The 27,298-nt window shown below is 46.3% G+C and overlaps 1 pseudogene; it reads right to left on the bottom strand.

The window, feature by feature from the left end:
* Positions 1 to 2,094: 2,094 nt before the first annotated feature.
* Positions 2,095 to 6,651, bottom strand: LOC123439423 (annotated as a pseudogene).
* Between the last annotated feature and the right edge of the window lie 20,647 nt (positions 6,652 to 27,298).

Below are 27,298 nucleotides of genomic sequence, written 5' to 3'. Positions count from 1 at the left end.
GATGCCATAAAAGCCTAAGCTTGGGGATGCCCCGGGAAGGCATCCCCTCTTTCGTCTTCAATCCATCGGTAACGTTACTTGGGGCTATATTTTTATTCACCACATGTTATGTGTTTTTGCTTGGAGCGTCTTGTATCGTAGGAGTCTTTTATTTTTGTTGTGTCACAATCATCCTTGCTTCACACCTAGAGAGAGAGACATGCACTCACCGTGATTTTGTCGAGCTTCACTTATATCCTTTGGTAGACAATTCAGCTCACATGTGCTTCACTTATATCTTTTGAGCTAGATACTTTTGCTCTATGTGTTTCACTTATATCTTTTAGAGCACAGCGGTGCGTGGCTTGGTAGTTGATCTATGCTTTGAAAGTAGTCTCAAAAGGGGTAGTTATCCAAAGGGATACGAAAACTTCCACCTTCATGTGCATTGAATAGTTAGAGAAGTTTGATTCCTCTCAATTAGTTTTGAGATATGGTTGTGGTAATATTGAAGTTATGCTAGTAAGGTGTTGTGGATCTAGAAGTACTTGTGTTGAAGTTAGTGATTCCCGTAGCATGCACGTATGGTGAACCGCTATGTGATGAAGTCTGAGCATGATTAGTCTTTTGATTGTCATCCTTTGTGTGGTGGTCGGGATCGCGCGATGGTTTATACCTACCAACCCTTCCCCTAGGAGTATGCGTTGAATGCTTTGTTTCCATTACTAATAAAACTTTTGCAAGAAGTATATGAGTTCTTCATGACTAATGTCGATTCCATGGTTTAGATAAACTTTCACCTTCCACCATCACTATCTTCTTAGTGCCGTGCAACTTTCGCCGGTGCACAAAACCCACCATTAGCCACCCTCAAAACAGCCACCATACCTACCTAGTATGGCTTTTTCAAAGTCATTCCGAGATATATTGCCATGCAACTACCACCATGACATGTCCACCACGTCTATATTGACATTGCATGATCGTAAGATAGCTAGCATGATGTTTCCATTAATGTCTATGCCATGCTAGATCATTGTCACGGTACACTACCGAAGGCATTCCATATAGAGTCATCGTTGCTCTAAGTTTTGAGTTGAAAGTGTGATGATCATCATTGATGGAGCATTGTCCCATGTGAGGAAATAAAAGAGGCCAAAGATGCCCACCAAAATAAAAAATAATAAAAAAAGAGGCCAAAAAGCCCACCAAAAAAATGAGAGAAAAAGAGAGAAGGGACAATTCTACTATCTCCTTTCCACACTTGTGCTTCATATTAAGCACCATGATCTTCATGATTGAGAGTCTCTCGTTTTGTCACCACCATATAACTAGTGGGAAATTTCCATTATATAACTTGGCTTGTATATTCCAATGACAGGCTTCCTCAAAATTGCCTTAGGTCTTCGTGAGCAAGCAAGTTGCACTAGTAGGAAAAGGCCTGCTAGTGGCGCACCTGTTTTGCCTACTAATGACGCACTACAGGTGCGCCACTAGCATCACGCCATTAGAATTTTTTACTAATGGCGCACCACATGTGCGCCATTAGTATCTGGTATATTAATGGCGCACCAGGCAGTGCGCCATTAGTATAGCCCATGGTGCTCCATTAGTATGCCTCCCAAGGCATATATACTAATGGCGCACCAGGCAGTGCACCATTACTATAGCCCATGGTGCTCCACTAGTATGCCTCCCAGGGCATATATACTAATGGCGCACCAGGCAGTGCGCCATTAGTATAGCCCATGGTGCTCCATTAGTATGCCTCCCAGGGCATATATACTAATGGCGTGCCCCATTAGTATAGACCATGGTGCTCCATTAGTATGCCTTCGAGGGCATATATACTAATGGCGCACCAGGCAGTGCGCCATTAGTATAGCCCATGGTGCTCCATTAGTATCTGGTATTCTGGCATATATATGTTTTGTTTCAAAACCACAAATTCAACAGCACATAACATATATATCAAATATATAATACATAATATGTGCCCAATAGTTTTACTGATCCACAACACATAACATATATGCAAAGTTGCATAACAAATTTCATGATCCATATATCAAAATTCCATAGCATCCATACATCCAAAATTCCATAGCATCCATATATACATATAGTTCCATAGCATCCATACATACATAGCTCCATAACAAATATAGTTCCATAGCATCCATTCATTATTCACATACAATTTTTTGAGCTAGAATATTATTTTGTTTGTATTAATATGTTACCATTATTATTTTAGATGACAAAAAAGACAACTATGGCTCCAAAGGTTTGCTTTATGTCTTCACGCCACATAAGTAAACGAAGTAGAAGGGGCGCACGTTTAGGAGCTCCAGCGCGCGGTCCTTTTGAACTTCCCCTGGCAAAAGAAGCATGAATCAAAAGCGTTAGAGAAAGAAAACAGAAGATTCAGAATTACAAATTTTGATACATATTGACTTCTAACAAAACAACACTAGCAATGTTTGTTACAAAATTTACGAGGTATCAAGATACTTAAATTGTCAACTAATGACGACTACACACACAGAGAGAGAGAGATATATATACACACATAAGCTCCAAAGAATACAACTAAGATTTTCAAGAGAACATTCACATACAAGAATAAGCACATGATGTTTGGTTCCAAATTATAAATATAAGCTGCCGATGTTGCACTGAATCCAAAGTAATCCCAGCTACATAGGTCACACGCTCTCTCTAATGAGATGTGATACCAAATGTTTAAGCCTGAAGGAAAGAAGCAATAGTATAGGCACAAACTTTCCAGTCATGGAGATGATACTACGATCATAGTGTTCACCCTTGATTGCAAACAAAATCTAACTAGTAAACGCACACAATCAACAGCCCCTATATATAATTCCATAAAAGTATTAGAACAGATGCATCGAAACTGAATTACCTGTGAGCAACAGCAGGAATGAGCCTTCAGGCTGCGTGAGGAAGGAGACCGTCTTGGCAACCTTCTCCCAGCACTCCTGACTCTGCACCAACAACGAATCGCCATTCCTCTCCACAATTCAGTCAAACCTGTAAATTCTACTCGGGAGCTAAGCAAATGAAAGGGTTATAGGCTATTTCTAGAGCAGTGATACTGATGTTGAAGTTGTCGGTGCTCCGGCAAGGAACGGATATCAACTCAATACCAGTTCGCCATTTTATGTCCCTGTCCCATCTATGGAAATAAAGTCACAAATTAAGGACTTCGCTCTGAACACCAAACAATGATTATAAAACACACATGCGAGCAAGGAGATCGACATACCCAGGGTAGTATGGTGACGGAACAAGAAATGCATTTCTTGGATCAGCAATACAGAAGCTCAGTATTTCCATTGCAGGCGTCGCACCAGATGTTATCACCATTTGAGCTGGATCAAAGGATACTGACCCTTGTATGATTTGCCTCAAGACTTGAAGATTTCTTTGTACCAACTTAATGACCATCTAGCTAATACAGGACAAGCAACAACATATTAATGCGGAGAATAGGGTGACATCTCAGCATAATTTCTGCATGACTTGTGCCCAAAGGGGCTCATCATTAAATTTATTTTCTGATATATCATCATGAGAGCACGTCTTAAAGTATGCTATCGTTTCGGTATTAATCTTGAAAAATAACTACCAGAATTGAGGTCAAGAGTAAAACAGAAGTATGACAATGCAGAATGGCTTGGTTAGATTCGTTAACTGATTTGGATAGAAAGAAACCACTAAAAGGCTATAGCAAAAGACAGAAAAAATAGCAAAACAAAAAAGGCAGCTCAAATTCTAAAATAGGAGTGGTTCGTTGTTTTAGCAGCAAATCATCCAAATTAACCCCTAAGGTCTGATCTATCTAGAAGTATGCCTTCTGTTCGGATTCACACAGTTGACAACAGCTAAAAAGACACAGGATCATGGAAATGAAAATCTCGAAAATCAATTTTTGTTTCAGGACTGAGCTGATCAAAATGACAATGTCTCAGAAGTCAGTAGTTGACAGATGGCATCATTGCAACAACAAAACTAAAATTGACAACCAAAAACAAACAGACATGAGATGGTGACTCTTTGGCACATATCAGTTAGATACAGATAACATGTATACGGCCACAAAAATTCAAACGAGAAAAGGAAACAAACTACCCAACATCATTTCAACAACTGTACCTCACCCCAAGGCTTAACCAGACAAAATTCTAGCGACATTGCTACGATTATTCCTAGGTTCAATAATTGACTGGACACCGTTTCTTCGATTGAGCTGATCCAAAACCGTGGCTAACCGCGTAGGCCCACGCAACCAAATTAGAACAGTCATACTACTAATGCCAAAGATGGCATAGTTGAAAGACAAAAACTGAAGGTATCAAATGTATTTATGAATGTGACGCAAGTTAATTATATCATACTTCTCCATGTGCACAAACAAGTTTTTGAGCCAGCGACTGCAAATTGCAGAAAACTTGATGAGAATCAAACAATAGTCTGGCTGTTTCTGTCCATGGAATTGGAAAAAGGAAGATTCGGGTAGCACTTAATTTTGACATTGCCGGCGTTAACAAAATTGGAAGCCTTTTTATGGATGGGATGGAAGGGATGAGAATCAGAATGAGAATCAGGGGCTGGTTCCGTTAGGCTTACCATCTTCAACGCAAGTATCCCGTCATATGGCTGGTACGTGGCGAGCCCGCTGATGGTGAGGTCCCTCTCCTTGTTGCCTCCGCCGGGCGTCATCGCCGGCCCCACGTGCTCCTCCATCCATTCCCTCACCAAATCCAGGGAGAGCTGCACAATCATCAGCACCGACCACGTCAATCTATCTATCTGTGGATACTGACTAGCAAAAGGGCTCGTGCGTTGCAACGGGAGAAAAAATACCACACACTTTTAATCTTTTATAATCATTTTGATTTATTAAAATAATAAGCTAACTAACTAATGTAGTCAGTCCTATCCTATTTTGTTGAGAAATCAACCCATCCATTGTTAATTCCACCATGATGAGAAATTGAGCGGGACAAGCAAAGCAAAACAAAGAGGCTACATGAATTGATCAAGGGACTGTTATCTTATTTCACTCATGGGGTAGATAATGTGGGATGAGATGACAAACTAAAGGTGGTGTTCCATTCTCTCTCTCTATAACAATGCAATCTTACATTCAATACATTCATTCATCAACAAACAAATTCTCACAAAACAAAATTTTTTGCCGGTGCTTGGCACACGGTTGGAGGCATGGGGAGGGGATCTCACCAGATGATGAGTTCCTGCCGGAGGAGGGGATACGATGAGGGGAGCAAGGGTTAGGCGCCTCTATCTGGCCATAAGGAGTCGCTGTTGCCGCGCCATAACCTCGGAGTTCCCCGTGTGAGCCATGGAGGTCCGCCTCCACCTGCAAGTACTTCGCTCCGCCGTGCCTTATCCGCGCGCCGCCGCCGTTCTGCATCGAGCAGACGCATCATCCAAGTCGTTGTAGCTGTCGCGTTGATTTGATCGAGAAGCTGTGCTCGAGCGCCGAAACAGGGGCAGCAAGCGGACAGAGGTACGACCGCGGAGGTGGGCGGGTTGAGATCGACAGCAGTGGTGGTTGAGGTCGGCCACGGCAGCGAGTGGTGTGGCAGCGGCCTGGGCATAGGCCAGGGTGGACCAGGGTCGACGCGATGCGCTCGAGCGCCGCAACGGGGGCAGTGAGCGGGGAGAGGTACAGCCGCGGAGGCGGGTGGGTTGAGATCGGCAACGGTGGCGGTTGAGGTCGGCCGCAGCGGCGAGTGGTGTGGCGGCGGCCCGGGCACAGGCCAGGGTGGCCCAGGGTCGACGGGAGGAGGCGATGCGTACAGGTATAATTTTTACAGCGAATCATTTTTTCCTTTTGCGTTGCAGATAAATGATGGAGCGCGGGTTGAATAACAAAAAGTACATGGGCTTTTTTATAAAAATGCCGTGGTGGGTTTTCCGACGGAAGAAATAGCCGCTTTATTATTAGGTATAGATTTCGAGAATGGAGCAGGAATGGTTTGTCCTAAAAGGGAAGAGAAGAGGAATGGGGGGAGGAGGGAGGAGAGGTGCTTACGTGGTTCTCGGCGAGGCCGAGCTGGATGACGCCGGCGGGGTTGGAGGCAGGGTGGTAGGGGTCGTCAGTGCAGCGGCGGAGGCCGGCGTAGTAGAGGGAGTCCTCGTCACCGGCGTGGATGACGGTGCCGCGGATGGAGAGCGCCGGGAGCGCGCGCGGGGAGAGCAGGCCCCGCGAGAAGGCGAAGTCATCGCCGTACTGCCCAAACCGCTCGTCGTACTCGAGCAGCCGCGCCAGCACATCCGGGCTGCTCTTCCTGAGGTAGGCGTAGAGCGTCGGGCACGCGACGTAGGCCACGGCAGCGCTGCCGCCGGCGGGAAGGCCGGAGGCGAGATGGGCGACCTCCTCCGAGAGATCCCGCGCGGTGCGCTCGTTGTACCAGAACTGGCTCAGCCGCCAATCCTCCGCCACCAGCTCCACCCCTTCTCCTCCCCCTTTTACCCTTCGCCTCGTCCCTTCTCCTCCAGGAACTCCCGCAGCGCCCTCGCCACCGCCGCGCTCAGCTGCGGCCGCTCGTCGTCTTCGTCCGTCTCCTCCTCGCCGGCCTCCCGCCTCGCTCTCCCCTCCTCCTCCACACCGCTCGCCATTGTTTGCTCCGCTCTCTCGCCGAGCTGCGGAGGAGTAGAAGGAGATGGGGTTTTGGGAATAGGCTAGAAGGAAGGACGGGGGCGGTGACGGCAGAAACCCTAGCCGCCACTTGAGATGGAAAGGACGAGTGGAGAGGGGAACTGTGCGGGGGACGAAAAGCAAATGCGAGGCGTTACTAATGGCGCACCACCAGCCGGTGCGCCATTAGTACTTTTGGAAAAAAAATTATAGTAGTGGCGCACCACCTACAAATGCGCCATTAGTAACCAGGGTTACTAATGGCGCACCACCTGGTGGTGCGCCATTAGTAGTTTTGCAAAAAAAATATAGTAGTGGCGCACTGGGTGAGTGGTGCGCCATTAATAGTTAAACTAGTAATGGCGCACTCTGTCCCAGTGCACCATTAGTACTTTTGCAAAAAAAAAAAAATAGTAGTGGCGCACCGAGTGTGTGGTGCGCCATTAGTGTCCATCACACTAATGGCACACCTGCACATAGTGCGCCACTGCTATATAGTAGTGGCGCACTACTTGTCTAGTGCGCCCTTAGTGTCTATATCATCCATAGCCCTTTTCCTAGTAGTGTTGGATGCACATCCACTAGTTTTCTTTAAGAGCTTTCACATACTCTTAGCTCTAGTGCATCATTTGTATGGCAATCCCTACTCATTCACATTGATATCTATTGATGAGCATCTCCACAGCTTATTGATATGCCTAGTTAATGTGATCATCTTCTCCTTTTTTGTCTTGCAACCTCCACCACACTCCACACCACTTATAGTGCTAAAACCATGGCTCACGCTCATGTATTGCGTGAGAGTCGAAAAAGTTTGAGAAAGTAAAGGTGTGAAAACAATTATTTGTCCAATACTGGGGTTGTGCATGATTTAAATTCGTTGTGCAATGATGATAGAGCATAGCTAGACTATATGCTTTTGTAGGGATAACTTTCTTTTGGCCTTGTTATTTTGAAAGTTCATGATTACCTTGCTAGTTTGCTTGGAGTATTATTGTTTCCACGTCAATAGAAAACTATTGTTTTGAATCTAATGGATCTGAACATTCACGTCACATAAGAGGAGTTACAAAGGACAGCTATGCTAGGTAGCATGCAACATCAAAAATTCATTCTTTATCACTTCCCTACTCGAGGACGAGCAGGAGTTAAGCTTGGGGATGCTTGATACGTCTCCAACGTATCTATAATTTTTGATTGTTCCATGCTATTATCTTGTCAACTTTGGATGTTTTATATGCATGAATATGCTGTTTGATATCTTTTTTGGGACTAACCTATTAACTCAGTGCCAAGTGCCAGTTTCTGTTTTTTCCATGTTTTTGGCCCATTTTCAGACGGAGTCCAAATGTAATGAAACTTTACGATGATTTTTTTGGACCAAAAGAGACCCCCGAAGCTCTGGAAGAAGGCCAGAAGAGCCACGAGGGAGTCACAAGCCCTGATGCCGCCACCCCCCTAGGTGGCGTAGGGCAGGCTTGTGACCTCCTCGTGGGCCCAACCGACGTAATTCCACCGCCATAAATTCCTATAAAATCAGAAACCCCCAAAAAGAAACCTAGATCGGGAGTTCCGTCGCTGCAAGCCTCTGTAGCCACCAAAAACCAATCCCGAGCCCGTTCCAGCACCCTGCCGGAGGGGAATCCATCTCCGGTGGCCATCTTCATCATCGCGGCGATCTCCATGACAAGGAGGGAGTAGTTCTCCCTCGGGGCTGAGGGTATGTACCAGTAGCTATGTGTTTGATATCTCTCTCTTGTGTTCTTGAGATGTCTTGATCTTGATGTACCATGGGCTTTGCTACTATAGTTGGATCTTATGATGTTATTCCTCCTCTCCCTTCTTGTAATGAATTGAGTTTCCCCTTTGGAGTTATCTTATCGGATTGATTCTTTGAGAACACTTGATGTATGTCTTGCACGTGTCTATCTACTGTGATCAACTTGCGGGTTTGTGACAATTGGGAACCTATGCATATGGGTTGGCACACGTGGATTCATGTGAGTACTTGATGTATGTTTTGGTGATCAACTTGCGGGTTCGTGACATTGGGAACCTATGCACAGGGGTTGGCACACATTTTGACTCTCTGGTAGAAACTTTGGGGTACTCTTTGAAGTTCTATGTGTTGGTTGAATAGATGATTCTGAGATTATGTGATGCATATCGTATAATCATGCCCATGGATACTTGAGGTGACAATGGAGTATCTAGGTGACTTTAGGGTCTTGGTTGATATGTATCTTCAGGTGTTATTCTAGTACGAACTCTATGATGGATCGAACGGAAAGAATAGCTTCGTGTTATTTTACTACGGACTCTTGAATAGATCGATCAGAAAGAATAACTTTGTGGTGGTTTTGTACCCGACAATAATCTCTTCGTTTGTTCTCCGCTATTAGTGACTTTGGAGTGACTCTTTGTTGCATGTTCAGGGCTAGTTATATGATCCAATTATGTTATCATTGTTGAGAGAACTTCACTAGTGAAAGTATGAACCCTAGGCCTTGTTTCCAAGCATTGCAATACCGTTCGTGCTCACTTTTACCATTTGTTACCTTGCTGTTTTTGTAATTTCAGATTACAAAAACCTATATCTACCATCCATATTGCACTTGTATCACCATATCTTCGCTGAACTAGTGCACCTATACAACTTACCATTGTATTAGGTGTGTTGGGGACACAAGAGACTCTTTGTTATTTGGTTGCAGGGTTGCTTGAGAGAGACCATCTTCATCCTACGCCTTCCGTGGATTGATAAACCTTAGGTCACCCACTTGAGGGAAAATTGCTACTGTCCTACAACCCTCTGCACTTGGAGGCCCAACAACGTCTACAAGGAGAAGGTTGCGTAGCAGACATCACACGCCAAACGAGCTCCTGTCCGGAGATAACACCTCGTCCATGGCCAGTCGAGCTCGCCATCGAGGTTAGTTTAATGGACTCAACTATCTTTCCGCATTATGTTGTGCGTTGGAACCAATACGATTACAATGCTAACAATGAGTTGTGTTGCAGGCTGATATTATGAAAGAGAGAGAGGCAATGCAGGCGGTTATGGCCGAGAAGGATAAGGAGATGAGGGAGCTGGAGGAGAGGACGACTGCATTGGTGGAGGCGGAGAGGGCACGGAATGATGCTTCTAACAGGGCCATATACGAGCTCTTCGTGGTAAGTTTCTTCTTCATATTATTTCAAATCTTGCATTTTAATGTCCGTTTCATTAATAACTAAAAAGTTCGACTTCTCGAAACCAAATGTACAGTCTATGTGCGAGAAGACCAGCCAAGTCCCTCCGGCGATGCCAGTCATTAATATGGCGGGGACGGTGAGTTTCATTTGAGTGCAGTGATCTTAAGAGTGTCCTCATACTAACGACACATTGCAAACGATGTTTGGTGCAGAATATCTCCCGAAACGCATCGCACGACCCTTCTACAGTGGAGCCTTCTCTAGGTGAAACAAGCCAGAGCCACCGCGCTTCACCGCCGTGATGATGACAATGGTATGTTATTTCTAGTGTTTTTAGTAAAAATTACATATACTTAGCTAAGTTCTCTCCTAAATGACATAATAAGGCTTAGGTAGCTCCAAGATGAAGAAAATAAGAAGGAGAAGAAGGAGGAGAAGAAGGAGAAGGAGCTCCTCCTTCTCCTTCTTCCTCCTTCTTCCTCCTTCTCCTTCTCCTTCTTCTTTTCTTCTTCTTCTCCTCTTCCTTCTCCTTCTCCTCCTCCTCCTCCTCCTTCTCCTCCTTCTCCTCCTCCTTCTTCTTTTACTTCTTCTTCTCTTCTTGCTTCTTCTATTCCTCTTCTTCTACGTAGCTTAGACTCATCCAACAAAGAATAAATTGGCAAATTGTCCTACAAAATGACATAATTAGCTTAGTTAGGTGAAAACATCATAAGAACCTTGGTTAGCTCATTAAAATGACCAATTTACCTAAAAAAATGAAATAATAAGCTCAAAATGGCATAAGAACCTTGGTTAGCTCATGAATATTATATACTTAGCTTGGCTTCCACCTAAATGATATAATTAACCAATTTAGCTCCAATATGGCTTAATAAGCACAGGTAGCTCGAAAATGACATATTTAACCCAAGTGAGCTCTGAAACGACTTATAGTTAGCTAGGCTTCCACCTAAATGACATAATTAGCTTAGTTAGCTCCAAAATGACCTATTTAATAAAAAATGACCTATTGTTAGCTAAGTTCTCTCCTAAATGACATAATAAGGCTTAGGTAGCTCCAAGATGACCTATTCCCCCTAACTTAGGTATTAAATGGCCTATAATTAGCTTAGCTAGATCCAAAATGGCTTAATAAGCATAGTTTGCTCGAGAATGACATATTTTACCCAAGTAGCTCCGAAATGACCTATAGTTAGCTAGGCTTCCACCTAAATGACATAATTACCTTAGTTAGCTCCAAAATGGTCTATTTAATAAAACATGACCTATACTTAGCTAATTATCCTCGAAATGACATAATTAGCTCCAAAAAGGCATTCTTAGCTAATTTAGCCCGAAGAAGGGGACAAGAGGAGAAGAAAGAGGAAAAATGAAAAGAATGAAGAAGAAGAAGAAGAGAAGAAGAAGGACAAGAAGAAGGAGAAGAGGGAGGAGAAGAAGGGGAAGGAGCTCCTCCTTCTCCTTCTTCTTCCTCCTTCTTCCTCCTTCTCCTTCTCCTTCTTCTTTTCTTATTCTTCTCCTCTTCCTTCTCCTTCTCCTCCTCCTCCTCCTCCTCCTTCTTTTACTTCTTCTTCTCTTCTTGCTTCTTCTCTTTCTCTTCTTCTACGTAGTTTAGACTCGTCCAACAAAGACTAAATTGGCTAATTATCCTACAAGATGACATAATTAGCTTAGTTAGGTGAAAACATCATAAGAACCTTGCTTAGCTCATTAAAATGGCCAATTTAGCTAAAAATGAAATAATAAGCTCAAAATGGCATAAGAACCTTGGTTAGCTCATGAATATTATATACTTAGCTTGGCTTCCACCTAAATGATATAATTAGCCAATTTAGCTCCAATATGGCTTAATAAGCATAGTTAGCTCCAAAATGACATATTTAACTCAAGTGAGCTCCGAAACGACCTATAATTAGCTAGGCTTCCACCTAAATGACATAATTAGCTTAGTTAGCTCCAAAATGACCTATTTAATAAAAAAATACCTATAGTTAGCTAAGTTCTCTCCTAAATGACATAATAAGGCTTATGTAGCTGCAAGATGACCTATTCCCCTAACTTAGGTATTAAATGGCATATAATTAGCTTAGCTAGATCCAAAAAGGCTTAATAAGCATAGTTTGCTCCGGAATGACATATTTTACCCAAGTAGCTCCGAAATGACCTATAGTTAGCTAGGCTTCCACCTAAATGACATAATTAGCTTATTTAGCTCCAAAATGGTGTATTTAATAAAACATGACCTATACTTAGCTAATTCTCCTCGAAATGACATAATTAGCTCCAAAAAGGCATTCTTAGCTAATTTAGCCCGAAGAAGGGGACAAGAGGAGAAGAAAGAGGAAAAATGAAAAGAAGGAAGAAGAAGAAGAAGAGAAGAAGAAGGAGAAGGAGGAAGAAGAAGGAGAAGGAGAAGGAGGAGAGAAGCTCCTTCTCCTTCTTCTCCTCCTTCTTCTTGTCCTTCTTCTTTTCTTCTTCTCCTCTTCCTTCTCCTTCTCCTCCTCCTCCTCCTTCTTCTTCTTCTTTTTCTTCTCCTTCTTCTTCTCTTCTTGCTTCTTCTCTTCTTGCTTCTTCTCTTCTTGCTTCTTCTCTTTCTTCTTCTACGTAGGTTATTTTCCCCAACAAAGACATACTTAGCTAATTATCCTCCAAAATGACATAATTAGCATAGTTAGGTACAAACATCATAAGAACCTTGGTTAGCTCATTAAAATGAATAATTTAGCTCCAAAATGACATAATAAGGTCAAAATGGATTAATAATCATAGTTGGCTACAAAATGACATATTTTATCCAAGTTAGCTCTAGAATGACCTATACTTAGTTAAGTTCTCTCCTAAATGACATAATAAGGCTATGTAGCTCCAAGATGACCTACTCCACCCAACTTAGCTTATAAATGGCCTATACTTAGCAAAGTTCTCTCTGAAATAACCTATATACTTCTTCATCTAGTATTATTCTTCTAACTTTCTGATTTGTCATTTTGCAGATTACATTCACTTCACGGGAAGCTTGGATTATATTGATGGAATGCTTGAAGATGATTTCTTGTACCATGGCTTCACGGAAGCTTGTATTGAAACTATTGTAGTATGTGGATATATATGAAACTTTGTATGCATGTGGATGAAACTGGTGTAATATATGGTTTGGTACGGATGGAACTTGCATAATATGTATGTACTATGGATGAAAGTTATTTTAATATGGTTATGAGTATGGAAACAAATTTATTTTTGTCAAATATATATATATATATATATATATATCCTGATTATTGTGAAAAATGCTGGATATAATAAGAAATAAAATAAAAAGGGGCTGGTTCCCCCCTTTGCCGTCTGCCCCCACATGGCAAAGGGGGGATGTCAGACGGCAAAGAGGGGAGAGAGAGGGGCTTAGTTCCCCCCTTTGCCATCTGCCCCACATGGCAAAGGAGGGATGACAGACGACAAAGAGGGGAGAGAGAGGGGCTTGGTTCCCCCCTTTGCTGTCTGCCCCCACATGGCAAAGGGGGGATGGCAGACGGCAAAGAGGGGGGAGAGAGGGGCTTAGTTCCCCCCTTGGCCGTCTGCCCCCACATGGCAAAGGGGGGATTGCAGACGACAAAGAGAGGAGGCCTGCCGTTAACACTTAACGGGACTGTTGGTGTATGTGTCGTCCCATTTAATTTGCCGCCTGCCCCCTCATGGCAAAGATTCTTTGTTGTCCTCTTTAAAAAAGCAGACGACAAAGAACCTCTTCAACGGATTTTTTTCCCCGTCTACTTTGCCGTCTGCTGACCGACGACAAAGCCTTTGCCGTCCGTGGTTCCCCCCTTTTCCGTCATCCATGGCAGACGGCAAAATTATAAATTCCAGTAGTGGGAGGTAAAGATTGATATATAGGATGGATGGGTTTGGATGCCGGAAATGTTTCGGGCACCACCGGCAAAGTGCCGGGACCACCGGTGTTGAAATTATGCCCTAGAGGCAATGCTAAATAAGTTATTATTATAATTCCTGTATCAAGATAATCGTTTCTTATCCATGCTATAATTGTGTTGAATGAAGACTTAGATACATGTGTGGATACGTAGACAAAACACTGTCCCTAGCAAGCCTCTAAGTTGGCTAGCCAGTTGATCAAGGATAGTCAAGGTCTTCTAACTATGTACAAGGTGTTGTTGATTGATAACTGGATCACATCATTGGGTGAATCATGTGATGGACTAGACCCAAACTAATGAACGTAGCATGTTGATTGTGTCATTTTGTTGCTACTGTTTTCTGCTTGTCAAGTATTTATTCCTATGACCATGAGATAATATAACTCACTGGCACCGGAGGAATGCCTTGTGTGTATCAAACGTCACAACGTAACTGGGTGACTATAAAGATGCTCTACAGGTATCTTCGAAGGTGTCCGTTGAGTTAGTAAGGATCAAGACTGGGATTTGTCACTCCGTGTGACGGAAAGGTATCTCGGGGCCCACTCGGTAATACAACATCACACACAAGCCTTGCAAGCAATGTGACTTAGTGTAAGTCACATGATCTTGTATTACGGAACGAGTAAAGAGACTTGCCGGTAAACGAGATTGAAATAGGTATGCGGATACTGACGATCTAATCTCGGGCAAGTAACATACCGAAGGACAAAGGGAATGACATACGAGATTATATGAATCCTTGGCACTGGGGTTCAATCGATAAGATCTGCGTAGAATATGTAGGATCCAATATGGGCATCCAAGTCCCGCTATTGGATATTGACCGAGGAGTCCCTCGGGTCATGTCTACATAGTTCTCGAACCCGCACGGTCTGCACACTTAAGGTTCGGCGATGTTTTATGCCCAATCATGCCGATGAAGACGCTGATGACGAATCATCCATGGGCGATTCAGATTCAATCCAGTCTCTACACGGGGGCTGCCTTGGGGACTTGTCACTGGCCATGGACCCCGAAGTTCTTGACCGGACTCGCCGACAGATCGCCGTTTACATGGCAGGGGCAACTCAACCCTCGCCAAACCCGGCAGGCGGAGATGGAACTGGCGAAACGTCTAGAAGCCCGGCCGCGTTCTTGGTGGAGTTAGCCGCGGAAATAACAAGGCTCATGGCGACCCCCATAACACCGGAAAACCAGGAGGCGGTAAACACGGAACTGACGAAGCTAAGAGAGGGGGTGGCAAAGGCTCAGCGGACGCTGAGGCAGAGGCCGCCAGGATCGAGACCCAGCAGGCGCAAATTACCGTTGTGGTAGCTCGCTTGAATACCGAAAACTGGCGGCTCGAAAGGCATCAGCGCGCATCCGACGTCGTCCACCAGCGGAGGCATCAAGGTCGTTTGCCCCCTGATCTCAACCCGACCCGCCTGTTCGACACTCCACGAACTCCCGGGGCAGGAGCCGCCCCGGGGGGAGGGCCGGGCCAACCACCGAACCCGCCGTTTCAGCCAGCTGTGGATCGCATTCCCCGATTCCAGACACCTCAAGGTCACTTTTCCAACCTGGTGGACAACGTCCTTGCCGCAAATCGCCATTTAGAATCCCTTCCGATTCACGGCAACACTCCAGCCGAGATAGAGGCGAGGAACGCCGTTGAGATGTTGAAGACGGCGGTGGTTCAAAACGCCCAGTTCTCACACAGCCTAGATCGGCTACACTCCACTCCCCAGGCAAGCTGCACCAGGAGTCGGCCAGAGGACCAGCCCGCTATAACTAGCGGACCGCGACCCTTTCCCCAGTTCAATTCGCCTGATCATCGAGGCCCGCCAGGTCGGGATCACCCGGACACCCAAGTCACCCCAGCGCCTCTTGTTGGAAGCGACAGACAAGTGGGGGTGCCGTGTTTGGCCCCCACCCTTCGCAACGAGCCCCTTCGCAACGAGCGAATGCCCAAGGATTTTAAAGGGCCAAGAAAGGTGCCTAACTACACTCCGGACCTTGAGCCGGCATCGTGGGTCGAGAGTTACGAAATCGCCATGGACATGCTCAATGTAAGCGAAGCAGTTTGCGCCAGATACTTCACAATGATGCTCGAGGGGACGGCACGTACTTGGTTAAAGAACTTGACCCCAAACTCCATCCAGACTTGGGCTGAATTAAAAGAGCGTTTTATCAAAAACTTCCGAGGAACCTACAAACGCCCGATGACAATAGTCGATTTACAGCACTGCGTTCAACGCCCGGATGAGTCGGCCCACCACTGGTCGCGGCAGGTCGCGGAAATCATTCACTCGTCGGACGGTATTACGGCGGCTCAGGCTGTGCTGATCGTAGAGCAGAATTGCCACTACGAGCCCTTGGTGCAGAAGTTGGGGCGACTCAAGCGAAAGGTCCAAGACATGGGGGAGCTAATGGACACCCTCACTAGGTACGCTGAGGCGGACGACACCAAAGATCCCGGAGAGGATGGTGATAAAGCCAATTCGCCAACGAAAGGCGAGTCATCCAAAAATCATACCCGGTTCCAGGGACGCGCCCGCCATAATCATGGAGCGAATGGCAAGAGAAGGCAGCAGGAAGAGTCTTCGGACTTAGTCGCCAACACCAACAACAATAATGGCAACCAGCGCCAGAAAAAGAATAGGGGTTACAGTGGCAAAAAGCCGCGCAACTATAATGAGTGACTCAAAGGCCCCTGCCCGCACCATGCCATGACAGACGAACCGGCGACTCATTCCTGGGAAGACTGTTACGTGATGCGGGAGTTTCAGGCGGAGGCGATCAAAAAAGGGCAAGGCGGTGACCCGGACCAACGGCAGGCACAGTTTGGCGCATCTAATCAATGCCAGAACCCCTTCGACGGCTTCCCCGAACCCGGGGCTCAGGGTGGCTCGCAGCCAAGCTGTGGCCAGTATCCGGTGCATCACCAACGACGGTATAACCCGCGTGGAGTTTTTCAACGACCACCCCCACAAAGGGCTTCGCAGGGGCAGGACGATAATGGCGGCTTCCGCAACAACCCCAAGCAGTTAAGCAATGGGCAGTACCACATTTTCACCACCAATGCGTGCAGGCGTGATAAAAAGGTGAGTCACCGAGCGCACAGTGTATCTGAGCCGGCAGTCCCTAGATACCTCCAGTGGTCCGAGCAGACTATATCATGGAGTAGGGAGGATCACCCGCCAAGAGTTGACAATCCCGGCGACTTAGTGTTGGTCGTGGCTCCCCAAGTTGGAGGATATACTTTATCGAAGGTACTGATGGATGGTGGCAGCATCATCAACATATTATACTTCGACACCTTCCAAAGGATGAACCTGTTGGAGAAAGATTTGATGCCCTCAACCACGGTATTCCACGGGATTGTCCCAGGTAAATCGGCGTATCCCATAGGCCGAGTTAGGCTCATAGTTGCGTTTGGAACAGCGTCTAACTACAGGAGTGAGTCGCTTATGTTTGAGGTGGTCAAGTTAAAGAGCCCCTATCATGCGCTGTTTGGGCGACCGGCTTACGCCCGGTTCATGGCTCGCCCCTGCTATGTTTACCTTAAACTCAAGATGCCTGGTCCTAAAGGACCGGTCACGGTTGATGGCGATAGGAGGATTGCAAGAGAGTGTGAAATGTGGCTTACGCAGAAGTCGCCTGTGCTGCGAAAAAGCTTAAATATCACCAGGCCAATGTTGATCCGGCTGATATGTCACCTTTAAAGAAGCCAACAACAGATGCTGAGCCTCCCCTCAAATTCAAGCCAACAGATGACAATAAGACAGTGGATTTCGTCCCTGGCGACTCAACCAAGCAGTTCACTATTGGGACGGGTCTGGATCCCAAATAGGAAAGCACGCTCATCGAATTCATCCGTGAGAATCGGGACATGTTCGCATGGAAACCTTCTGACATGCCTGGTGTGCCGAGAGAATTCGCTGAGCACCATCTTAATGTTGACCCAAAAGCAAAACCTATTCAGCAATATCTTCGTAGGTTCAATGAGGAACGACGCAAGGCAATCAGGGAGGAAGTTGCCCGTCTCTTGGCCGCCGGATTCATCGTAGAGGTCTTCCACCCCAAATGGTTGGCTAACCCGGTCCTGGTGCTCAAGAAGAACGGTACCTTCCGTATGTGCATTGATTACACAGATCTTAACAGAGCTTGTCCAAAGGATCCTTTCACTCTTCCCCGCATCGATCAAATTATTTATTCAGTGGCGGAATGCGAACGTTTGTGCTTCCTGGACACTTATTCCGGATATCACCAGATCAAGATGGCCGTGGAAGATGAGGAGAAAACAGCTTTTATAACCCCCTTTGGGGCTTTTGGCTATGTGTCCATGCCATTCGGACTCAAGAGTGCAGGGGCGACTTATCAGCGCTGCATCCAAAATTGACTCCGTGGCCAAATCGGACGCAACGTCCATGCCTATGTTGATGACATTGTGGTTAAAACTCACAGGAAGGAAACGCTACTGGGAGATCTCAAGGAAACTTTTGATAATCTGCGGGTATATCAGATGAAGCTTAATCCCACCAAGTGTGTCTTTGGTGTTCCTGCAGGGAAATTGTTGGGTTTTTTGGTGTCTGAGCGCGACATTGAAGCTAACCCGGACAAGATCGAGGCGGTTACTTCCCTTGGGAAACCACCAAATATTAATCAAGTCCAACGGATGGCGGGTCGTATTGCGGCCTTAAGTCGCTTCATAAGTCGTCTGGGAGAAAAAGCTATTCCCCTTTATCACTTGCTTAGGAAATCTGACCATTTTGTTTGGACAGACGAAGCCAATGAAGCTTTCGAAGCCTTAAAACGGCAGCTGGTCAACCCACCGGTCTTGGCCGCCCCGACTGAGAAAGAGCCCATGCTTTTATATATTGCGGCAAACTCCAAAGCAGTGAGTGTGGCGGTGGTCGTCGAAAGGAAGGAGGAAGGGAAGGAATATCCTGTGCAGCGCCCGGTGTATTTCATCAGCGAGGTGCTAACTCTTTCCAAGAAGCGATACCCACACTCGCAGAAATTAGTTTATGGGGTCTTTATGGCAAGCCGGAAGCTCAAACATAATTTCCAAGAGCGTCCCATCACGGTGGTTAGCTCCGCTCCCCTCAGGGACATCATCCAGAATCGGGAGGCAACAGGGCGAATCGCCAAGTGGGCGATTGAACTTGGGCCGCACCACGTGCCATACACCCCTCGCACGGCTATCAAGTCTCAGGACTTGGTTGATTTCGTCAATTATTGGACCGAGTTACAGATCCCGGAAGACAGACCTGACCTTACATACTGGACTCTTTATTTTGACGGATCTAGACAGTTGGAAGGCTCGGGGGCTGGCGTGGTGCTGATATCACCTCAAGGAGACAAATTCTGCTATGTCCTCCGACTCATGTTTCCATGTACCACACGCTGCGGAATACGAAGATTTGCTTCATGGCTTGCGACTCGCCAAGGAGATGAACCTTATGCGGGTCAAATGTTTTGGCGATTCTGATTTGGTGGCTCAGCAAGTTTCAGGTACTTGGGTTTCTCGGGACCCCTTGATGGCGGCTTACAGGAGGGCTGTGTCTGATGTGGCGGGTCACTTCCATGGATATCAGGTCGATCACATCGACCGACGCCTTAACGAAGCAGCTGATACCCTTTCACGTCTCGGTTCCCAGCGTAAACCGGTTCCCCCCAATGTTTTTCTAGATACTCTACATAATCCTTCCGTAAGGTTGCCCTCGGAGGAGGAGTTGGCAATACCAGATCCTGAGTCTCAGTTCGTGGCGGCTCTCCGTGTTACGTCGGATTGGGTTCTTCCGTATCTGGCATATCTTGCCCGAGGTGAGTTACCTATAGATAAAGTGTTGGCTCGCCAAATCGTTCGGCGAAGCAAATCCATGGTGATCATCAATGGCGAATTATATAAACGAAGCACTTTCGGGGTTTTCCAAAGATGTGTTTCCTCCGAAGAAGGGTGCATAATTCTAAATGACATTTATTCCGGAGATTGTGGGCATCATGCCGGGTCACACTCCTTGGTTTCAAAAGCGCTCCGTCATGGTTTCTTCTGGTTGACGGCCCATGTGGATGCAGAGGAGATAGTTCGTCGATGTGATGGATGCCAGCGTTACGGGCGACAGGCCCATGTGCCGGCTCAAGAACTAAGGATGATACCCATCACTTGGCCTTTCACGGTCTGGGGGTTAGACATGGTTGGCCCCTTTAAGATGTCGTCCAACAAGAAAACTCATTTGCTGGTGGCGGTTGATAAGTTCACCAAGTGGATTGAAGCAGAACCTGTTGGAGCTTGCGTAGCGGAGACATCAGTCAAATTCTTGAAAAAATTGATCTTCCGAGTCGGATATCCACACAACATCATTACTGATAATGGCACTAATCTGTCTCAAGGAGCGATGCAGGAGTTTTGCCATCGTGAGCACATCCGGCTTGATGTTTCTGCGGTAGCTCACCCGCAATCTAATGGACAGGCGGAGTGGGCGAATTAGGAAGTTTTGCGAGGAATCAAGCCCTGACTCATGGTTCCCTTGGAACGTACCCCGGGGTGTTGGGTTGAGGAGTTGCCTTCAGTACTATGGAGCATCCGGACCACCCCGAACCATTCTACGGGTTTTACTCCCTTCTTTCTGGTATATGGAGCAGAAGCCGTTCTTCCCACTGACATTAGGCATGACCCGCCCAGAGTCGCCGCTTATGTGGAACAGGACAACGAGTTGGCGCGTCAAGACTCTTTGGACGCCTTGGAGGAAGCACGTGATTTGGCTGCAGCCCGATCGGCCATTTATCAGCAGGACTTACGGTGTTATCACAGCCGCCGGGTCAAGAGCCGAACTTTCCAGGAGGGCGACTTAGTGCTTCGACTGATACAAGATCGTACTGGCATGCATAAGTTATCACCACCATGGGAAGGACCGTTCGTCATCAGCAAAAACCTTCTCAACGGGTCCTACTATCTGGTGGATCTACGGCCTGATCGGCCAACCACGGAGGCTGAGTCAACTCGCCCCTGGAACATAGCCCACTTTGGCCTTATTACACTTGAGCTATTAGCTCTACGTTTTGTAAGTTTTTCATTTCTTATAAAGCAACAAAATTAACGCCTCCCGGCTTAGGGGCTTTCCTGCTAATTCATCTTATTGAAAGGTATGGATCTTTATTTTTGTTCATCAACAAGTCACCCAAGCATGGACGCTATCCATACCAAAGAGCTTAAGTCGCCACGATGCGCTTATTACAAAACTGGGTATCGATAAGCCAAAGAGGATCGAAGTCGCCACAAGCGCGCGATTCAAACATAGGCACCTTATATGATTCTGTGGATTAGGCCGGCTTACTTGAGGGCAGTTTGTTCTCAAGTCGTTTTGTGGTAATAGCGTATACGCTTCTACAATCCTATGACAGTCTTTCCCTTAATCATAGGTCACTTGGGGGCTTCCTCTCACCGAGATCAGCCTTACTACCCATTTTGCCTGTGAAAAATTACCGCATTACAAATGGTTATACTCGACTGTGTGTTGGCCGAATCGCCATATGGACCCGTGAACTCTTGGCGAGTTATTCCGCTCATGGAGCCTGAACTCGCCTTGGTTAAAACATGTTTGGTACCGGCTAGCGCCTCACATGGAAAATAGAGAAACCATTGGTTCATTGAACCCGCTTCACTGAAGCTTGACTCGTGCCTGATCAGCCGGTCTAAATACTTGAGCTTTTGATACAAAAGTCTCCCCCGGGTAGCACTTGAGTTTATTTAACTCGTCCTATCCTGTCGCGACCTGATGAGCCGACGAAATTGCTATTTTTTACCTTCCTGGCACTGCCACAAGGTCTTTCAGACTTTTTTCTGACTCGTCTCAAATATCTTGGGCCGATTATTATTTATTATCATCCATTACTCACCGAGATGGTTTGATATATGTTTTCAAGACTAACAGGTTGATGATCAAAATCATTCTAGCCATGGCGGGTCAAGCATCATAAAAACGCCTCAAACGGCGGGGCAAGCATTTTAAAGCGCCTTAAGGGCGACATAACGATTTTTCAAGATATCACAGAAGCAGTTTGATCTCTAAAAAGACTTATTACATGGCTCTTATGGCCAAATCTATGAAGTTTTATTCTGCTGATGTCCTCGGATCAGCCTGCTGCGAGCTCTGGCCGACTTCAATTTGCAAGTCGCCCAGTACCCAGTTACACTTGGATAACGCAGCGAACTCATCTTCATCGTTCAACATTGATGAGAGATCCACCTCCAAGTCAAAAGGATTCTTGGGTCGACGCGGATTTAAGCTGGTCGTTATAAAGGTTGGCGGGTTAACTTTCTTGTTCTTGTTGTCATAGGCGGCTTGGTATTTTGATGAATCCAAGCTTGCAGCAAGCTGAGTCGCCGCCAAACGGGATTCTTTGACAACACGCTGGTAGTCTTCTTCAGTAAATTCTGACCCATCATCCTTGAGCTGGGGAAAGCCTGCTGCTACTTTTTCTGGGTTTATTTCGGGAGCATACGCCAAACACCGACTCAGCATAGTCAGTGCTCCTTTTCGGGCGGCTGACCGAGTTAGCTCGCCAATTTGAGGAGGAAGAGTAGATAAGCAGCCAAGCATCTTCTTTATTGATGTTATGGGTTCCTTGGCACCCATCACTGCTTTCACGGTCAGCACACTTCCGGTATACAGTTGCTCCGTCAACGTATAAATCGCCTTCAGCATCACGACACAATCATCCTGAAGATTGGCGGCTCTCGGACCTGTGTAAGAGGTAATGATGGTCAACGATTTCTACAAGCTATTTATTTACAAAGTGCAAGGTCAAGGGTTGGTTTTTACCAAAAACGGCTTGCGCCATGTTGGAGATATTTTGCTTTAAGCCGGCCAGCTCTTGCTGCATAGTGTCCAATTTGGCTTCAGCTTTTTCTGCTCGCTTTATTAAGGCATCTTGATCAGCTTGAGCCTTTTTAAGTCGTTTTTCGCTTCTCCATCTCAGATAAGATCAGTTGACACTTCTCTTCTGATTTTGCCCGAGCATCCTACTGATCGGTTAAATTTTTCTTCAAGTCGCCAAATGCTGATTCAGTTTGGGTAAGTGATTCCTGTCGAAATATATAGTCAAGGGGCAAGTCTCAGAATTATTGCAAGCAACATCCCTGGCACTTGGGGGCTAATGTATAATTTTTTAGACAAAATTATACAGTATCAAGACCCGGGTCATCTTTTTACAGATGACCGGCCTTTGGGGGTTACAGGTCGAAAGTTTTTTCTTCAATTATCAAGACCCGGCTCATCATTTTACAGATGACCCGGCCCTTGGGGGTTACAGGTCGAAAGTTTTTTCTTCAATTATCAAGACCCGGCTCATCTTTTTACAGATGACCCGGCCCTTGGAGGTTACATGTCAAAAGTTTTTTCTTCAATTATCAAGACCCGACTCATCTTTTTACAGATGACCCGGCCCTTGGGGGTTATAGGTCGAAAGTTTTTTCTTCAAGTATCAAGACCCGGTTCATCTTTTTACAGATGACCCGGCCCTTGGGGTTACAGGTCGACAGATTCATTTTTACTATCAAGACCCGGCTCATCTTTTTACTGATGACCTGGCCCTTGGGGTTAATGAGGATAATACAGTGTGCAATAAGACGTACCTCATGTTTGTTCTTCAGCAATCGAAGCAGACTTTTTTCCATCTCATAACTCGCCTCCAGGCGACTTGCAAAGCCAGAGCAAAGTTCTTTGAATTCAAGATTCTCATACTAGGAGAGCTTAGCCTTGGAAAGTTCATGCTCAAAAACAGGTTGAGCTGATGATGATACATGCTTTGATAAAACTGTTGTGGCCGGCTTAGAGAAGCGAGTACCGTTGATAACTACAACATCTGGGTCTTCTGCTGTTTTCAATGGACTTGGCGGGTTAGGCGTTTCCATGGTTTCCTTGGGCGAGCTGGGGAGATCCACTTGATCTTCAGGTTTGTCTTGGTCCGGGTTATCCTGGATCGGCGCCGATTTTTCAAGAGGCTCCGAAGCTGTAATGGGAGTTGACCCGCCAGTTTTCCTTTTCTTCGCCTGTGCCCTAAGAGGAGAAGGGGGTGCATTTAAAGGAATAGATATTACCACCATCAGAACAAAGGTAAATGTTGTCAAAGGCTTACCCGGGGACACGGATCATCGGTGGAAGTGCCGACATCACTGAGTCGCCGGATGTGGGAGGAGAACTCTGCAAAAATAATACTTCAAAGATATGAGAGAGTTACAAACGCGATCCAAAAGGACATGAAGAAGTGTTATTAAAAGATACCTCATTTTGCCTTTTCTTGTTTCTTGTTGGTAACCCGGACACCAGGTCTCCAGAATGACTCCGAGTTTTCCGATTTGAGGCATGTTGTGCTTTCTTCAGAAGGAAATTTGGATCCAAACAAGCATTCGGGTGTGAGAGGGGAACTTTCCCACAAATTTGCCTAGCCGGCTTAGGCGGAGGAGAAGATGAGTCGGAGGAAACAGAAATTACCTCTATGGAGTCTTCTGGCTTTTATTTTCTTCATTCTACACAAGAGTTACAGAGGCGTAAATACAAAACTGTCAACAATGAATGGCAAGTTAAAAGAGGATGGATTTTTACCTCTGAAAGTACGTCGCCGACTTGGGACTCATCGGCGTCAGATGGCTCAGTGACGGCAGCTTTGCCTTTGCCCTTGGACTTCTTCTGCGGGGGCGGCCTGGCTTGCTTCATGGCCATCTTTTTTGGCCTCTTGGACCAGAATTTGTCACCTTTCTGAAACAATATTTTTTATTTTACAAGAGGACTTAGCCCAAGTAAGACGGAAGGAATAAAAACAAGTGGCGGGTTAAGTTATTTACCTTTGGTGCCGGGTTGATCTTGCAGAATGGCTTAAGACCTATTTGGCCGCATTTTGCCGCGGGTTCGCCGGTCAACTTCTTGATGATGGTTACAATATCATTTTCTGTCAGAGCCGTGTGGAAGTAGCACTGAGGGTGATCCAGGGTGCCATCAAAATCACACATTAATCCGTCCCGGCGACTTAAGGGGAGGATACACCATTCAACCCAGCAGCGGATCAAGTCAACACCAGTAAGGCCGTTGTTTGTCAAAGATCTTAACTCGGACAACACTGGGATAAAGTCTGACTCCTCTTCTTCGGTGAGCTTATCTGGGAGTTTGAAATTTGTTGGAAGGCGATCTTCCCTATAACCGAGAAGCTTATTCTCGCCCTCAGGCGAAGTCTCCCGGTAGTAAAACCAAGACTCGCCCCAGCCTTTGGGATGGCTTGGCATGGCGAGTGACGGGAATGAACTATCCCTACGGCGTTGAACATTGACACCTCCAAGCTCCAGGCTAGGGCCATTGGAAAATTCTGTTTGGCGATATAAATGGAAGAAGTACCAGAATAAAGGAACTGAGGGCTCCATCCGCAAGTAGGCCTCACAGAACACTTGGAACTGGCATAAATTGCTTATCGAGTTGGGCCCTAAATCCTGGAGGCGGACATTCATAAAGGTCATGGCATCTCTGAGGAATTTCGATCCGGGTGGCTTAAAACCCCGTTCAAGGTGTTCAACAAAAACAACTATCTCCCCTTCCTTCGGGTTGGGGATTTCCTCTCCTAACCCGGTACGCCAACCGATAACCTCTTGAGGGTCCAGATTCCCCGTTTTTACATAGTTGTTGAGGAGAGCTTCGTCAACCTTGGTTGGGAGCCAATCACTTTTGAAAACAGTGCCCATGCTACAAAGGGATAAAATTATGGGTAAATCAACACGCCAAGCATCTACTAAAAATGGTGAAACAAGTTCATTTGACACGCCAAACAATTTGCCTGATGGCTGAGGGAGTTTTTTGACCCGCCGATAAAGGTCCGGGTCAGGCTGCGAGGGCGACTTATGAAACTCTTACTACTTAAAGGAGAGGTGTTTCAGAGCTTCAGTAGTATTTGCCAAGATGGTGAAGTATGAGATTATAAACAGGTTTCACTCGACAAGCGATAAATTATGGATCTACTAGACAAACAGAAATGAATGCGAAAAGGTCTGGATAAAACGGCATGTGACTAAGGTGGGAACAATACTGTTGATCTGGTGAACTCTTTTCTAAGTATGCAAATCAAGGCCGGACAACTAAAGGTATGGAAAACATTGCTGTGTTCGCTATCATCACCGCCAACTAGTCGGGAATTATGAAGCCATTCGAGATGTTCCAAGAACACTGTGGGCATGAACCTCGAGAAACTTGGATCTGCCTTCAATGGCGGGATGCTGACCTGGTAAATGTGGCTGGAGGTGTCCGAAGAGGGTTTCGCCGCGAGCGTTGCGCGGACGGTGGTTAAGATCTCGGACGGTCACAAAGATCTCGGGAGGCGACGAGGTGCTCGATGGCGACAAGGTGCTCGACGGCGGCGAGGCGTTCGACGGTGACGAAATGCTCGGTCACGACGAGGTGTTTGGCGGCGACGAAGTTTTCGGGCGGCGTCGAAGCTTTCGGACAACGTCAAAGTCTTTGGGTGGCGGCGGAGCTCTCGGGTGGCGATGAGGCTCTCGGTGCGACATCGAGGAAGAGAAGGGCGACAAGATGGGTAGGTGAAATGTGCCCTGTCCCTTCCTCCCGCCTATTTATCAGGTCGGGTGCTAGGATCGAGGCGCCATGAGCGGGAACTGCCAAAAGATAAAGATTCGCCATGATGGCGCCCCGAAATTTTTGGGATAACGATACCGAAGGATTCGTTGGAGATGACGTCATCATATCTTCCGAGATTCAAGGGATAAGAAGGCGCCAACAAGAAGCGGTTTGGCAACGTGAGTTTTTCCGCAGCAGATGGCGGTTTAAGTGTATGGTGCATAAGAAGAGTGAAGATGAATCGCCCCTAACTGAGTGAGGATATTGGCGTGAAAGAAATTCAAGTCAATCTGGGGCCTAATGTCGGGGATATTATCCGTTGGGTAACCCGCCCTAGTTGGGCCGGGTCACCAAAGCTGGCGACTCATCTCCAAGTAGTTTTGGCCTTGGCCCAGTAAGGCCGGAAGCCGTATGGCGGTTCAGGACCTTCGGGAGGAGTCCATAGTAGAGAAGGTCTCCAAGTCTTGGAAAGATGGCGACTTAGAGATCGGAAGAGTCACGATTTGTGAAAAGGAAAGGATCCTTTTAAACCCTAAGGACTCGACCTGTATATAAAGGCGAGTCCCAGGGAAAGAGAGGGCAGGTTAGAAATCATCGAGTGCTAGGTCAGGCGAGTTACGCCCTCCTTGTAATTGAAACACCATCAATACAACACAAAGCAGGACATAGGCTTTTACCTCCTCACGAGGGGCCGAACCTGGGTAAATCTCTGTCTCGCTCCCGTTCAACCCCTTTGAGTCGCCACCAAGGTGCGATGGCTCCAACACTAAGTCCTTTCACGAGGACATCTGCCGTGACAAAAGCACGATAGTTACCGAATGTTGTTCGGAGTCCCGGATGAGATCACGGACGTCACGAGGATTTCCGGAATGGTCCGAAGATGAAGATTGATATATAGG

Source organism: Hordeum vulgare, chromosome 3H (genome assembly GCF_904849725.1).
Source record: "Hordeum vulgare subsp. vulgare chromosome 3H, MorexV3_pseudomolecules_assembly, whole genome shotgun sequence".
Taxonomy (NCBI): Eukaryota; Viridiplantae; Streptophyta; class Magnoliopsida; order Poales; family Poaceae; genus Hordeum; species Hordeum vulgare.
This window is presented reverse-complemented; position numbering and strand designations above follow the sequence as displayed.